The 11,691-nt window shown below is 43.0% G+C and overlaps 1 protein-coding gene across 1 annotated transcript in view; it reads right to left on the reverse strand.

The window, feature by feature from the left end:
* The window catches only part of LOC120893722 (poly(rC)-binding protein 3), a 134,237-nt gene extending 125,230 nt beyond the window's left edge, over positions 1–9,007 (reverse strand). Inside the window, exon 1 of the mRNA XM_040295778.1 lies at positions 8,763–9,007. The gene's annotated coding sequence lies outside the window, so the exon portion shown is untranslated. The remainder of the gene's footprint in view (positions 1–8,762) is intronic.
* Positions 9,008–11,691: the final 2,684 nt, after the last annotated feature.

The following is an 11,691-nucleotide window of genomic DNA, read 5'->3' on the forward strand; positions in this document are numbered from 1 at the left end:
ATCGTAGCAAGTGACATCTTTATTCATCAAATTGTAAGCTTTAATACTAATAATATTAGCATTTATACTATTTTGTTAACGAAACATTGGTGAAATGTTGTTTCCGATCCATTTTCCTGCCTGTTGGCATGTTTATTTGGTTTATATTTCATATTTCATATTTTAACATCGCAGGCACATGGCAAATTACACGTACAGTGCAATTTACAAGTAATTGATTTAGATATCATTATCAGGTATGATGACATGTTTGGTTTCATGCGTCAATTCGACTTACAAATAGAACTTTACATCAGGCAAATGTGTGTTAAAATGTTATATGTTAAATTATATTAGGTCTTCAACCTTTAAATCCCGGGGCGATACCATGGTAGAGTCGTCAACACACGCAACGTAGCAACATGCCCGTCGTGGGTTCAAGCATCGTATGTATCGTCCCCCGTAGCAAGGACTGACGAATACCCGGCTATGTGGTACCCAAATAAGCTTTGGAAATCTTTATACGCTGGCATGACCGCGGGGGTCGTATAGCCAAAATGAAGAAAAACCTTTTAATGTCCATCATATTTCTAAAGATGTAAAAAAGTAAGACTATTGTTTTGTAAACTTGGTCTCGAATTTAAACAAAACTCAAACATATAAGAGATATCTATGTAACTGTAAATGTTGATAATGGTAATATAAATAAAGAATATTAGATATTGTGGGTCTTCTTCATTCTATCAAGTTCACGGAATATTGTAAAAGACCATGCGTCTCCATAAACAAAAATGGTGAGAATCAACATGTAAAACTTACGCCGGAGGTAGCAAAATATTGGGCTATCGAAATCATTGAAAATTCAAATATTTTACATTTGTTTGATTTTTTTTTCGTTTTATTTGAAATGCATTACTGTATTGTACAGGCTACTCATAGAAAACAAATTGGTCATCCGTAGGGTGTGACAGCTTAATGAAAATATTTTTAAAATTGTCACCACAACCTTCACCATGGGATGTCAATCTGTCGCACAGCAGAATCTTGCAGATTATTGTTTTTTTTGTTGTTGCCCGCAGTATTTTTCCCTTCCATTTGAATGGAAAGCCAAATTACATCGCGTACCATAAGGATGCAAAATTCAATGAAAAATATACAATCCACTCGGAAGTAAAAAAAAACGAGCTGCACGCTTGACATCAGGGGACAAATTCACTCAATTAACTTTTGGAAAGTGCCGGTACGATACGGTGCGGTGTTTATGGCACTGTGCAGAATCTTTTCCATCATGTTTATTGAGCGACCTACCGCTCCTGCTGATCCTGCGCGAAAGCTGTCACTGAGACATAAAGCTTGGGCAACGTGGCAGGTAGCGTGGCTGGAGCAAGAAGCCTGGGGTAGGACTTTTGATATCTTTTTCATGCAATCGCGCCTGTATGTACCGCTTAGGTTGTTCCTCGAAATGAAACAAATTGAACGCTAGCGTCCTTCTGGTTTTTGAAGTAGCGAAACACTTTGATGGAATGTCAAGCATGCAGAGCAGCTGCCGTCTAGCTGCTGGGCTGTTGTATATTTGCCTCACTTTATCCGTGTTCAGCCCACATGAAAATGTCAAGTATTTTGTTGTGTTAATATATCTTCTTTGGCTTGCCGAATGGGATTTTCTTATCATCGCTTCTGGATGGGCTTTACATGGCAAAGCATAAATAAAAATCTTGTCTTAACATGGATTCTGATGTTGTCGTTGTTTTTTTTTATTATTGACGAACAGAGATAGAGACGTCAAACGTCATGCTAAAACAATCTATCATCAAGTACTTCAAGATTATGTACTTGCTTCAGTGTAATTAATAACCCTCTAGTTGTTAAATTAATGATGTAGGAAAAGTTAATGACTTATATGCAACATTGCCAAAACCAAAGCGCTAAATGTAAATCCAAAAACTCTGTCAATAAAGACGTCCTTAAATCTGGCAAAGATTTTCCTCCGGCACTTACAACGTATGACACATTTGCTGTAGGTACGTGTAACCATACCGAATAGCAGCGTACTAACAATGTTCATTTGCCGAAATAGACAGAAAAAAGGTAGGATAACAAAATAGCACCAACCCAACAAATGCTGCGTGGGAATTTGTTTGGAAAGGGTAAATGTGTGCCTAATGCTTGTCGGTGTTTGTCTTGCTGGCAAAGGATGGTAAGAGACCTGCTCGGCGAGGCCGTTTTGCAAACATTAAATTGACGCAAAACGAAATGAACTGAGTTAAAATGAAGCAAAATAAACATGAAGAGAAGAAAAAAACACACGTAGAAATAAAATAAACCATTACCGCCACCCCAGCCTCCGGGTGGTGACCCAATGCCGCCCGTGTCGTATGTGAGATAAACACTCCAACGCCAAAGTACGTTTCAATAAGTCATTCCCATCTCTGATTACCGACCATTTGGGGCCTGATAAAAAATTCAGCAGGGTAACATTCAATCAGCTAACAAATTATCCGTAGAGAAGTTATTATTTTCTAAGGTTTACTTTCATGCCGATAGCCGCATTGTAAAGTGGGGCTGTGTATGTGTTTGTTTGGGATAGATTCCCCAGATACTTCGGGCATCATTGCTAGTGGTGTGCATAAATTTGTGTCGTACTTTACTGTTCACCGTCTGTAGTGCTTTGTTTGTGGCGGTCGCAATCTGGAAAAGTATGGTGAGTTGATGGCCAAAGTAATGTGAAAATAAGAAGCACCTTAAATTATTCGCGGTTTTGGACCAATGTTTGTTTGAATGGTTTTAAGCCCTTTGATATGAGCTTAAGTAATTCAGCGTACGCAATTGTCATATGAATATTACAATTACAATTTTCCCTCATATAAACCACATTGTATGACACGCAAACGCCATTGAAGGTTGCACTTGGAGCAGTTAGTAAACAAATTCTTTGTTGCAGTAATTATTTGCACAAAGACCGCTTACGGGATTACGTTTTTCGTGCGGCAAGCACTATGGTGCTCGTATGTTTAATACAGGAATGGTTTGTTTGTGTGTGTATGTTTTATGCTCACTCTCATTGTTACTGAATATCCTTTTCTACCGGCAGATCCTTTCAAAATCGACACCAGGTTGTGCTGCTACAGACGTTGTAGCAGAAATAAAAAAGCATACCTCACGTATACCCTTCACTTCGGTGCCCTTCCCAGTGGATCGACCAGCGGAGCCTGTTCCTTTTTTTGCCACCGACCATATTTTTCGTTAAAAAAGTATATTTACGCATACTGAATATTTAATGCCCCGCAGAGGTTCGCTCGCAACGTAACGGACGCCAAACGGCGGTGGACTTCGCGCAACGAAATGGAGCAAGCAGCAGCGGTACCACCAAGCAACCGGCCGGGCTGCTGGTGAGGATCTGCTTTCTTTTGCCGAGGTTTGTCCGGATGACTTGATTCTTACGGCACTGTTCGACAGTACCAAGGCGCACAAAGCGTTCCACTTTCCTGCCAAGGGCGCCCCGTCAGTATTGGCGCTGCAGGAAGCTGCCAGTACGGTGAATCCGGGTCCACCTGCTTTATTTTTATTTTTTCTTTGAACGCACGAGAGCAAAGAAAGGATCCTTTGAGAGTAGATTACACTAGCGGGCGGGCGAGCGTTCAGCAGAAGTCAGAGATCAGAGAGACGTTTGTTGTTGTTGTTGCTCGTGTGTTTGTCAGTTTTACAGCTCCGCACAAGGGGTAGAATCCTTTTCCAGTGGGTTTCAGTGGGTGCAATGGCGGATACCAGCCGGTCGGGATGGTAAGGATCGAAAAAGGAGCAAATTTGGTTACAATTTACACTATAATTCGAAATAATAAATATTTCTCCACCGCCCGTATCCACACCGTAAGGGGAGAACCATTTTATTCAAATTGATGCTTTGATGAAATTGAATATTCGCACGACCGGTGTTGTTTCGGGAGCGGGGTTGCTTTTGTATTCATGACTTTGGTGCAATATATGTGCGAAGGGAGAGATAAAATATGATACGAATGAGATGGATGTTGGTCGAAGTGGATGAAAGTTCGGCAGTCTCTGGCGTGAGTCGTGGCTTCGTAAATCTGGTCGTCAACGTATGTTTGGTTGGGTTATTGAAAACTTTTGAAACTTTTGAAATGGATCTTGTTATTATTTATTCTGGTCTATCTTTATGCAAGCACGTATTATATTTTCTATGTTTCTACAAAGTGATACCAAGTAAATACGCCAAACTTCAACCTTGTTTAAGTGTTGGTAGGTGACCGCTAACTGGATGTGTTTTACTGGAGTTTTTTTGAACTGGAAGTTCGCTAACTGGAATGATTCTCCGTTAAAAAACACAGAAATGATAACCATGTAACATTCGGAATCTTACGAAGAGCAATTCATGGAAATTGTGCATTTTTTTCACAAATTTGACCGTTCACTTCGATGAATTATGGGAAAAGTAAATATTTTTTAATATAATTATATTGATTTTTTTACAAATATGTTAAAATAAAATTTTATTTTAAACGTTATTTGGAATACATTTTAGACTTGACATTAAGAATGATAGTTTTTAGTAAAATACAATTAAAATATTGATTCGTTACTTATTACTTATAGAATACTTTCTCTTTACTGTGACAAATGCAATCTGATTAAATGATGATAAAAAATAACAACAAAACCATAAATAATGTTAAACGAAAAACCCTATCCCACAATATTATCCGGGTGCAAAACTAAACCATTTCTCATGGATAATACCGATCAGGTATCGGTAAAATAATACTAATTCTCTCCAAATTTCAATGGCATTGTTGAAATTACTCGGAGAAGTAAAATTTCGTACATCCCCTGTAAGTAAAAATCACTCCACCCAATGAAACGCCTCGAAACGTAACTTGAACGGCATGGAACAGCCTATCAAAGGATAATCAAAATGGACAGACAGGTAGCTGCTGCGGTGAGTCTGCTTTGACGTATCATGGGAAGTAAGACAATACAACCGCGCTTGAAATACGAGCCTTATTGGAAGTTCTTGCTGAAGAACCATTGATGTCTAATTTAGGGCAACTGGCGGAGAGCATCTATCTTTCTTTCCGAATGTAGCATACGGCAAGCGGTTCACCGAAACCCATGTTTATCACTTTTCCATCAATACTTCGGTTTCCTGTTACTCGAGTATGCAAATCAGACAAAGAAATTCCGGGCAAGCCGGTCGTTGAGGTTGCCGGTCTCCAACCGGAGCGACACCGTCGTCAACTTCGAAGGGTGAGTTAATTTCTTCTCGAAAGGAATTTGCTGGAACTAATTATTGAACAACAAAGCTGGGCCTAAAAAAGTGTGATCTGCTCCAGCACGAGCTGCTTGAACGGAGCGAATCTAAATCTTTCCTGAAGAAATGTGACTGTAAATAGCAGGAAGACTTTTCAATCAATGGCAGTGGCATGGGTAGGGGATTAATCATTTACGGGAATAATCGGGATGACAAAGAAGGTTTAAATTTAGACTTTCGAAGGCGTAGAATGTGGTTTAAGTGCTTTCGGTATCGATTTCATTTGCTTCTTAGCCTTGGATCAGGCGCAACGAAAAATTGCGTGAAGATGGAGAAGGATAAAAGGAAAAGCCAAAATAGAACACCAATTCATCGACAAAGTTCAGGTAACTTGCGTTACTTTTGACGGGTTTATTGCAAAATATTGATTTACTTTTGGAGACGACTATGGCGAAGGAAATGGACGCTTGCGGAAGGACCGGAAAATGAGCAGCTTTTTCACATTTTTTGCGTGGTGAGTTTGTGTGTTGCCAAAAAAATAAAGAAGGAAGAGCAGAAAGTAAAGAGCTCAAACCGAAATCATCAAAGGGAGACCACGTTTTGCCTTCTGGGAGACGGTTTTGTGAGTGTTTCATTTTGGTAAGATTTTTCAAAGCCCACAGTCTTTATGGTGGTATGCTTAAAGACTACCCACCATTGCTGTCGCTCGATACCTTTGGTACGGGGAAGCAAAAGCATATCTATTTTATGGCTTAGATGTTTTCTCAACTACGCGACGTAGTCTTGCGGGAATAGATTTTTCCTTTTTCCACCAGTGAATCCGTCAGATCCGTGCCAATGAAGTGATGTAATGTAATGGGCCAATGAGGTGGATAAGAACTGTAGGACAAGCAGCAAGATCTGGCCGAACCTCAAACCGGTCTCGGAAGGGACGGAGCAAATGGAAGAAATATTTGTGATGGGAAATTTGTGTACTCCACCAAGAGCGGCTCCTTTTCATCTTGCAATTTTTGCTGAACCTTCCGGAGCTTTTCCATAGGTCGTTGGGTAAAGGTGGGCTGACGACTTTCGGACCCATACACAAACTGACGTCAGGTTGTGCTTACCTTTCGACTTTCTCAACCCGAGGGGGTGGTCGGAGACTGTGAATGGGGGATGGAAAGAGAGAGAGAGAGGGAGCGGGAATGGTTGTTTTATGGACAAACCTAGCGCAAGACAGCAAACTTAGAAAGTCGTTTCACAGGCTAGAGCATTCCATTTCCGCTTCGATCAATTCTTCCCGCATTCTCGTGTTCGCTTCATAACCCACTATTCCCACCCGAACCGTGCTGATCCGGGTACAAAGGTGCGCTTTTTCTTTTTATCTCGACCATGAAACACCTTTTGCCGGTGCAAATCCGCCGCGTGGTTGCGTTAACCATCCGTACCATCACCGTTCTGTACCATAATCAGAACCGGGATCGAACCGTTGCAGAACGGTCCATTGCCCTCGTGGCTAGGGAACGTTGGGCACAATCGACGGAAGAAAGCCAACGGTACCGCAGGGCATTTGTACTGCTAGGCTGCTAGGCAGAGGTACGAAAAAAAATCCCAACAGCACCGATACCAAGATCACAAATGTGCAATGCCGCAACTTGAAAGCGTAGAAAAGAGCAACCGGAGCCAGTTCTCACACTGATTGCTACTTGCTGTGCGCGCTTTCGTTGGCGGACCATTTACGGCTGGACGGAAACGCTATCGTACGGGAATGGAAGCGGGAAAGGAAGGGAGGTGAAAAACAAACCAACGAACCAACCAGCAAGAATGAGGAGTGAAAATAATAATAAATCTATAAATATCACGGATTACGGCAAGAAATTTTCTTCCTCCGATTGCTCTGTATCTCGGGGGCGAATATCCTTCTTTCTTTATCAGCACGATTCGAAACGGTTCGTTTCGCCGTCGATTTGATTACCATCCAGCGATATTTAAGCCTGGCTGCACTAACGGCACGTTAAAGTAGGTGCAAACGTGGAAATGGTAAAATCTCAGCGTACGATATCGAGAAATCAGTTCGACCTGGAACACGTTCATCAAACCGGTGAAATGCTTGCTGAAGGTGGTGTCGGTACCTGCACACCCCTTTTTAATGGTGCAATTTGTTTGCGAAGAGGTTGCAAAATGATGCAATGCAATGGAAGTCGTTGGATGATGTGTTGGCAGTTTACGTTTTACGGGTTCTTTAAACTGACTATTCATTGATAGTTGTTGCGTTTATATGCTCCATATATTTAAATTACAGTTTTCTAATGCCGTTACAACATGATTTGTAAGGATATGAGTTTTATACTGATCCGTGCTGTAATTCACTTCTGAGTTTTGTATCTTTTACCTTGGTTTTGGTTGATGAAAGGCATTAATATTTTGGGTAAGGAAAGGTATGATTATACATAAAAAAGGCTTACCTCGAACATCAAATCCCAATTGTTCTCAAACATGATCTTACAGACAAATATATTGCATTATTTCCAGTTGTAAAAGCAATGAATCGCACCACTATCCTTAATTGCTTTAAAAGTTGTATCGTTTTTTTTTATTACCAAAACATTGCCACGTTCAAATTATCGGTCTTCTACATTATTTGCCAACATGAAAGGTCAATGAACAGAGCACTTACAAAACAAAAAACAAAAAGGTTCGCACACTTTGAACAACACTTCACTATCCTTTTTGCAGTATTACCTTTGGTGTAATACCTGCTTCTAGGCACACTAAGGGTCTACCATTGGATATTTATTGTGTCACAGTAATCGATTGTTGTACGATAAAAGTAATCCATTTAAAGGAGTTATTTCGCACGAAATGGCCACCAGTACTAAATGATTTTGACACAAACAACTTCCGACCATTAGACTGTTTTGTAGGCAGCACGTGTCTATGGCATTAGCGAACGTGCTGGGTTTTGTGTGGAAGTTTCCTTCCCTACCGATGATTGTGCACGTGTTAATGTTTATTACATAGTTTGTAGACCGGTGGACAACGCATTTGGGAAGTGTGGCGGATGATTTTGGTAAATAAGATCAATTATTAATTGGTTCACTGTTAGTACGATTTTTGACTGTGTTTCTACACGTCAGGTTGTGTTATAAATTGTTTACATTGTTTTGTTCATTATTATCAATTATGAACTACACTGAACAGAAATACAACTTAAAATATATGCGATACGATTTAAAAATAGGATTTTTTTTCAATTCACTACTCAATAGAATCAGATTCTCTGCATTCTCCGTTCAGATGCAGTTATACAGATATGCTATGCGTTTTCAAGAACTCCACAATTTCCAGCACTATATTCAATCTCGTGGTTTGTTCGCGTTTTTACGAGAAAAGATTGGTTGTAGTTAAACTCGCGGAATATGAATTATCGCACTGCCTGCCTGTGATCAAGGAATTGAATAATACGATGCCAAAACCGAGGACTGCCCTTTGTAATGACCGGTGAGCATATAGCTATCAGCAAACAATCAACTATACCAACCCGAACTTGCACAGGAATGCACGAGGAGAAACCGTAATTCGGTCGAATCACTATTACACGGATGTGGCTGCTGCTACTGCTCGCGCAATGGAGCGTTGGCGGGTTGGATGACTGGTTGGCTGACTGGTCGGGAGGACGATGTAATGGGATTGTAATGGAAACTGTTGTGGTTTTGTTGGTTTGGCGGAATAAGAAAATTTATCAAAAGCGTTCAGCGCGCGCGGCCGTACGGGTCAGAACTGCACAGAAGACTGAAGCGTTCGGATCGGCCCCGAGAAGGAAATCTCATCTCGCCCAGCACACTAACTTCAGCATCCAAGCTGGGGAGACCGTCCCACCTCCACGATTTCACCTGCTCGTCCAACGAGTTGCCGTGTAGCGTGTAACGTGCTGGGCACCTCCATGCGCCTCCATCGTTGGGTTTCACTCCCGCCAGCAAGAGCAAGGTGCTTCGTTTTTCGTCTCTCTTGTTTTCTCGCATCTCGTATTTTTATTGCTTCAGCCACATGGTTTGCCAACGTTCGGCTGGGATGCTCGGCCGTACGTCGGTCGTTTTTATCCCCTCGCCGCCTTTTCGGCCTGTTCGGCCATGCATCGGCAGCCATCAGCAACCCACAGGAAGCCGGTTTTTCTGCCTGTTAACTTCATTTGCCCCTAACACCACGTCGTCGTGCCTTCGACGGTGTAATACGGCGTGTGAGCGAAATGCATGATGCGAGGCTGTGAGCGAAACAGAGCGCGAGTAACGAAGCGAGCGGTTAAACGGAAAACATCCCGCCAAACAGCCCTGCACGGTGAGCGGGAAAAGCTCTCACACCGGGCATCCTACTTCGGGTAAAGCTCCGATCGGAATGTGAAGGAGAGGACAAAAAACAGCTGTCAATTTTGCGTGCTCAATGCACAGTGTATGGGAGAGAGTGAGAACACCGGACGTCGGCACGTTGTACCTCGTGGTTTGGGATGGCGCTTTTCTGCACTGGTATTGGTGTCGGCGAGTGGTGATTTCTGCTTTTACTTGCTTCGTTAGCTGACGACGGTGGTGTACGGTTACCGATTGCCATACAAGTGTGTGCGCTGTAAATTTACAGCATAACCAAGCAACAGAACGGCACTTTTGAGTTTGTATGTAAGCAAAAGCAGGATGCAGGATAGAAAGTGCAATAGTCTAATAGTTCGAGGAAGGGCCGGGACGGAACGATGAGAACCCCGAACTAATGTAGGGAAACCCGTCCCGAATACCGAGCAAAGAGTTATGTGCAGCATCGTCTGTCTCGTGAAATATCCCTCGCTCTTTCCAAACGCTTCCTCCTATCCCTGTTCCCGCAGTTTCCCGCTTCTGATAGCTCGCAAGACATGCATTTTCACTTCGAGAGTCTATCACTTTCCGCACATTGCCACCAGCCTTCCTGACCGTAGATGCGTTTGTGGAATGATTTCGCTTGTAAGTTATTTCAACCAAATTGTTTTGCATACGTCAACCGTCAACCGGATGGGAGAGAACCGGTTTCAGGATACACGGAAGAGGGAGGAATGGGAGAAATGAGTGATTGGAGTCTGCAGGGAAGGAACTACAAGGTGTGGCGTGAGAAAGGGGGTGGTAAGCTGACGCAGTACATGTTTGTGCGAGTCGCGGAAATTAACTGTGGAAAGCAAATCGATGAGCACTGAGATTTTTTTTCCTTCTAATCCTTGTCATATACACTTTCCTTCAATGCATGCAAAGTACATCCAAACGGTCGCTTAAGTACGATCAAGTTGCGTGTAACATCACCTCTAAATGGGATATCTATCAAATGTTGATGTTAGGCAATTTAGACCTTTTAGCTTTATCATGATAGAGGCTGTATAGCCGCGATTTTCAGCCAAAATATAGCTATCCTTCGTGTAGTTTAAGTAGTTAGTGTATGTTTCGTGTAGTTTGAAGCGGTAAGTTTTAGCCACTAAATTAATTATTTGATTTGATTCAGACTAAAGAACATAATTTTGTATCTTTTTTAAGTATTCTTAAATTTGTACTGAACTTTTGTATTTTTAGTAGTGATGGGCGTTTCGGAGCGCACCAACGGCTCCGGAGCCGGCTCGGACTAACGGCTCCGGAGCCGGCTCCGACTTTAGAGCCAGCTCCGCTCCGACGGCTCCGGAGCCGGCTCCGCTCCGACGGCTCAGGAGCCGGCTCCGCTCCGACGGCTCCGGAGCCGGCTCCGCTCCGACGGCTCCGGAGCCGGCTCCGTAGCCGGCTCCGGACTAACGGCTCTGTACTCCGTTCCAACGGCTGCGGAGCCAGCTTCAGGCCCACCGTTCCGGGGCCGGAGACAAATCAACGGCTCCAGACCAACGGCTCCGAACTAACGGTTCAATAGAGACATCATTGTATGATAGCGTAATAAAAAACGAATATATCTTCTCGCACGTGTGGAAACCAATACACGATGTGATTGCAGTATTGACATGCATGACGTTGTGTAGCATTCGTTGGTCTCGCCTTTCTTAACAATATTCAAAAGTCATCGATGTTTTTTTTTTGATAAATTCTTTTAAACATGACCTACTCCGCTATTTACGGATTTTCTCGATTGAAACTTCATTGAAAAAGTTATTTTGGTCCTTTGTGTTAAAACCGGCTCCGGAGCCGTTGGAGCGGAGCCGTTGGTGCGGAGCCGGCTCCGGAGCCGTTGGTGCGGAGCCGGCTCCGGAGCCGTGGGTGCGGAGCCGGCTCCGGAGCCGTTGGTACGGAGCCGGCTCCGGAGCCGTCGGAGCGGAGCCGGCTCAGAGCCGTGGGTGCGGAGCCGGCTCCGGAGCCGGCTCCGAAATTGTCTGGAGCCGGTCGGAGCCGGCTCCGGCTTCGGAGCCGTTTTGCCCATCACTAATTTTTACAATTGATGTGTTACGCTAGTAAAATTAGCTATTTTTTGGGGACTATCTGTTCAGT

Source organism: Anopheles arabiensis, chromosome 2 (genome assembly GCF_016920715.1).
Source record: "Anopheles arabiensis isolate DONGOLA chromosome 2, AaraD3, whole genome shotgun sequence".
NCBI classification, from domain to species: Eukaryota; Metazoa; Arthropoda; class Insecta; order Diptera; family Culicidae; genus Anopheles; species Anopheles arabiensis.